Source organism: Salvelinus alpinus, chromosome 18, assembly GCF_045679555.1.
Source record: "Salvelinus alpinus chromosome 18, SLU_Salpinus.1, whole genome shotgun sequence".
Taxonomy (NCBI): Eukaryota; Metazoa; Chordata; class Actinopteri; order Salmoniformes; family Salmonidae; genus Salvelinus; species Salvelinus alpinus.
The window spans coordinates 53,390,208-53,396,207 of NC_092103.1; positions in this window are offsets into that span (position 1 = coordinate 53,390,208).

Here is a 6,000-nt window from a genome sequence, read left to right on the forward strand (position 1 = left end):
TAGATGTCCCCATTGCACCTTTTTTGTACCTTTTGTTTTTCCCTTGCTCTATTATTGTTTGCACCTGTATGTCGTTCCCTTGTTAGTATTTAATCCCTGTGTGTTCCTTAGTTCCTTGCTCAGTGTTTGTATGTTAGCACCCAGCCCCAGCCTTGTTGTGAACATATATTTTTCTCTTGTTGGATTTTCCAGAGGTTCTCTGGTTTTGTTCTTTTGTATTTTGGATTAGTCTTTTAGGTTTGTTTTTTCCCTTGCTGTTTTTACCACTTTGTGGATTTTCTTTGTATTTTGGAAGTTATCTATTTTTTATTAAACCACCATCTCTAGTACTGCTGTGTCTGCCTCATCTTCTGGGTTCTGCCGATTTAGTGACTGTTTCTCGCACCGGGTCCTGACACATATAGCTTGATACTTCAGAGGCAAAATTGTTGAAATCCAGACAATAGCTCTACAATTGCATTGTTTGTCAATGCAAGGGGTGTGTGTAGGGCCATTACCCACAGGGCACACTGGTTGAATCAACATTGTTTGTCATTGCAAGGAGTGTTGTGTAGGGCCATTACCCACAGGGCACACTGGTTGAATCAACATTGTTTGTCATTGCAAGGAGTGTTGTGTAGGGCCATTACCCACAGGGCACACTGGTTGAATCAACATTGTTTGTCATTGCAAGGAGTGTGTGTAGGGCCATTACCCACAGGGCACACTGGTTGAATCAACATTGTTTGTCATTGCAAGGAGTGTTGTGTAGGGCCATTACCCACAGGGCACACTGGTTGAATCAACATTGTTTGTCATTGCAAGGAGTGTTGTGTAGGGCCATTACCCACAGGGCACACTGGTTGAATCAACATTGTTTGTCATTGCAAGGAGTGTGTGTAGGGCCATTACCCACAGGGCACACTGGTTGAATCAACATTGTTTGTCATTGCAAGGAGTGTGTGTAGGGCCATTACCCACAGGGCACACTGGTTGAATCAACATTGTTTGTCATTGCAAGGAGTGTTGTGTAGGGCCATTACCCACAGGGCACACTGGTTGAATCAACATTGTTTGTCATTGCAAGGAGTGTTGTGTAGGGCCATTACCCACAGGGCACACTGGTTGAATCAACATTGTTTGTCATTGCAAGGAGTGTTGTGTAGGGCCATTACCCACAGGGCACACTGGTTGAATCAACATTGTTTGTCATTGCAAGGAGTGTGTGTAGGGCCATTACCCACAGGGCACACTGGTTGAATCAACATTGTTTGTCATTGCAAGGAGTGTGTGTAGGGCCATTACCCACAGGGCACACTGGTTGAATCAACATTGTCATTGCAAGGAGTGTGTGTAGGGCCATTACCCACAGGGCACACTGGTTGAATCAACATTGTTTCCACATCATTTCGATTAAATTACTTTGAAAGAACGTTAAATAGACGTTGCATTGACGTCTATGCCCAGTCAGTAATTCAGTCAGTAATTCAGTCAGTCAGTCAGTCTGTCAGTCTGCTAACCATATTTGACCCTCAACTATACTGAACAAAAATATAAACACAACATGCTACAATTTCAACGATTTTACAGAGTTACAGTTCATACAAGAAAATCAGTCAATTTAAATAAATTCATTAGGCCCTGATCTATGGATTTCACATGACTGGGCAGGAGCGCAGACATAGGTGGGCCTGGGAGGGCATAGGCCCACCCACTTGGGAGTCAGGCCCAGCCAATCAACATTAGTTTTTCCCCACAAAAGAGCTTTATTACAGACAGAAATACTCAGTTTCATCAGCTGTCCGTGTGGAGGTCCTGGGCTGGCATGGTTACATGTGATCTGCGGTTGTGAGGCCGTTTGGACATACTGCGAAATGCTCTAAAACGACATTGGATGCGGCTTATGGTAGAGAGATTGGCATTCAGTTCTCTTGCAACAGCTCTGGTGGACATTCCTGCAGTCGCCATGGCAATTGCACGCTACCTCAAAACTTGAGACATCTGTGGCATTGTACCTTTTAAAGTGGCCGTTGTCACCAGCACAAGGTGCACTTGTGTAATGATCATGCTGTTTAATCTGCTACAAGATATGCCACCCCTGTCAGGTGGATGGATTTGGATTACCTTGGCAAAGGAGAAATGCTCACTAAAAAGGCATGTAAATCAATTTGTTCACAACATTTGAGAGAAATAATATTTTTCTGCGTATGAAAAATTCTGGGATCTTCTTTTTCAGCTCATGAAACATGGGACCAACACTTTACATGTTGCGTTTATATTTTTGTTCATTATGCACTTTTTTTATATCAATGACAACAGACGTATATTTCATTGATCACAGTTGACAGAAACTGAATAAATTCTGAATTAACATAATAAAAATAGCACGTAAAACCCCAGTCAGAGCCAAATACGGATTATACAATGCAGCACAAAGACAAACATGATAAAAATACATTTTTAACAGTCGACCATATCGCTTGTAATTGACACCAATACAGTTGATTTGGATGGCATAACATTAAAAAAACAGGTCAGGGTTCCACAGCCGCAGGCAGAACAGTTGAAACTGGAGCAGCAGCACGGCCAGGTGGACTGGGGACAGCAAGGAGTCATCATGCCAGGTAGTCCTGAGGCATGGTCCTAGGGCTCAGGTCCTCCGAGAGAGAGAAAGAAAGAGATAAAGAGAGAATTAGAGAGAGCATACTTACATTCACACAGGACACCGGATAAGACAGGAGAAGTACTCCAGATATAACAAACTGACCCTAGCCCCCCGACACAAACTACTGCAGCATAAATACTGGAGGCTGAGACAGGAGGGGTCAGGAGACTCTGTGGCCCCATCCGATTATACCCCAGGACAGGGCCAAACAGGAAGGATATAACCCCACCCACTTTGCCAAAGCACAGCCCCACACCACTAGAGGGATATCTTCAACCACCAACGTACCATCCTGAGACGAGGCCGAGTATAGCATTTTTATGGAATGGTCTGCCTACCCATGTGAGAGACGCAGACTCGTTCTCAACCTTTAAGTCTTTATTGAAGACTCATCTCTTCAGTATGTCCTATGATTAAGTGTAGTCTGGCCCAGGATTGTGAAGGTGAACGGAAAGGCACTGGAGCTACGAAACGCCCTTGCGGTTCCCCTTTCTCCACTAGGATTCACTGCCTCTAACACTATTACAGGGGCCGAGTCACTGGCTTACTATTGGTCTTCCATGCCGTCCCTAGGAGGGGTGTGTCAATTGAGTGGGTTGAGTCACTGACGTGGTATTCCTGTCTGGGTTGGCGCCCCCCCTTGGGTATAATAGAGATAATAGATCTAACTGGTCTGTCATAATATAATAGAGGCAGTAGATCTAGCTGGTCTGTCATAATATATTAGAGACTCTAGATGTAGCTGGTCTGTCATACTATAGAAGAGATAGTAGATCTAGCTGGTCTGTCATACTATAGAAGATCTAGCTGGTCTGTCATAAAATAATAGAGAGAGTAAAACTAGCTGGTTTTTCGTAATATAAATGAGACAGTAGATATAGCTGGTCTGTCATAATATAGTAGAGACAATAGATCTAGCTGGTCTGCCATAATATAATGTAGACAGTAGATCTAGCTGGTCTGTCGTAATATAATAGAGACAATAGATATATCTGGTCTGTCGTAATATAATAAATAAAATAGATGTAGCTGGTCTGACATAATATAATAGAAATAATAGATCTAGCTGGTCTGTCATAATTTACTAGAGGCAGTAGATCTACCATGTCTGTCATAATATAATTGAGACAGTAGATATAGCTGGTCTGTCATAATATAAATGAGACAGTAGATCTAGCAGGTCTATCATAATATATTAAAGACTGTATATGTAGATGGTCTGTCATAATATACTAGAGAAAGTAAATCTAGCTGGTCTTTCGTAGTGTAATTAAGATAGTAGATCTAGATGGTCTGTCATAATATAATTGAGAAAGTAGATCTTGTTGGTCTGTCATAATATAATATAGACAGTAGATGTAGCTGGTCTGTCAAAATATTATAGAGATAATAGATCGAGCTTTTCTGTCATAATATAATTAAGACAGTAGATATAGCTGGTCTGTCATAATATACTAGAGACAGTAAATATAGCTGGTCTTTCGTAGTATAATAGAGACAGTAGATCTTGCTGGTCTGCCGTAATATAATAGAGGCAGTAGATATAGCTGGTCAATCATAATATAGTAGAGACAGTAGATCTAGCTGGTCTGTCGTAATATAATAGAGACAGCAGATGTAGCTTGTCTGCCATAATATAATTGAGACAGTAGATCTAGCTGGTCTGTCATTATATAATTGAGACAGCAGATCTAGCTGGTCTGTCGTAGTATAATTGAGACAGTAGATCTAGCTTGTGTGTCATAATAGAGTAGAGACAGTAGATCTAGCTGGTCTGTCATAATATAATAGAGACAGTAGATGTAGCTGGTCTGCCATAATATAATTGAGACAGTAGATCTAGCTGGTCTGAGATAATATAATAGAGACAATAGATATAGCTGGTCTGTCGTAATATAATAGAGATAATAAATCTAGCTGGTCAGTCATAAAATAGTAGAGATAATAGATCTAGCTGGTCGGTCATAAAATATTAGAGACAGTAGATCTTGCTGGTCTGTCATAATATAATAGATATAAGTTCTAGCTGGTCTGTCATAAAATAGTAGAGACAGTATATTTCTTGCTGGTCTGTCATAATATAGTAGAGACAGTAGATCTAGCTGATCTGTCGTAATATCATAAAGACAGTAGATGCAACTGGTCTGTCATAAAATAGTAGAGACATTAGATCTAGCTAAGCTGTCATAATATAGTAGAGACAGTAGATATAGCTGGTCTGTCATAATATAATAAATACAGTAGATCTAGCTAGTCTGTCATAATATAAATGAGACAGTAGATCAAGCAGGTCAATAATAATTTATTAGAGACTGTAGATGTAGATGGTCTGTCATAATATAGTAGACACAGTATATCTAGCTGGTCCGTCGAAAAATAGTAGAGACAGTAGATCTAGCTGGTCCGTCATAAAATAGTAGAGACAGTTGATCTTGCTGGTCTGTCATAATATAATAGAGATAATATATCTAGCTGGTCTGTCATAAAATAGGAGAGACAGTAGATATATTTGATCTGTCATAATATAGTTGAGACAGTAGATCTAGCTGGTCTGTCATAAAATAATAGAGAGAGTAAAACTAGCTGGTCTTTCGTGTTATTTCTTACATCGGTACCCCGGGTAATCTTAGGTTTCATTACATACAGTCGGGAGGAACTACTGAATATACGATTAACGTCAACTCATCATCGTTTCTACCAGGAATATGACTTTCCCGAAACGGATCCAGTGTTTTGCCTTCCACACAATACAATGGATCTGATCCCAGCCGGCGACCCTGTGCGACGCCGAAAAGGGGAAAACGTGGCGGTCTCGTGGTCAGGCTTCGGAGACGGGCACATCGCGCTCCACTCCCTAGCATACTACTCGCCAATGTCCAGTCTCTTGACAATAAGGTTGATGAAATCCGAGCACGGGTAGCATTCCAGAGAGACATCAGGGATTGCAACGTGCTCTGCTTCACGGAAACATGGCTAACTCAAGGGACGCTAACGGAGTCGGTGCAGCCAGCTGGTTTCTTCATGCATCGCGCCGACAGAAACAAACATCTTTCCGGTAAGAAGAGGGGCGGGGGGGTATGCCTTATGATTAACGAGAAGTGGTGTGATCATCATAACAACACACAAGAACTCAAGTCGTTCTGTTCACCTGATCTAGAACTCCTCACAATCAAATGTCGACCGCATTATCTACCAAGGGAATTCTCGTCAATCATAATCACAGCCGTATACATTCCCCCCCAAGCAGACACATCGATGGCCCTGAACGAACTTTATCTGACTCTTTGTAAACTGGAAACCACACACCCTGAGGCTGCATTCATCGTAGCTGGGGATTTTAACAAGGCTAATCTAAA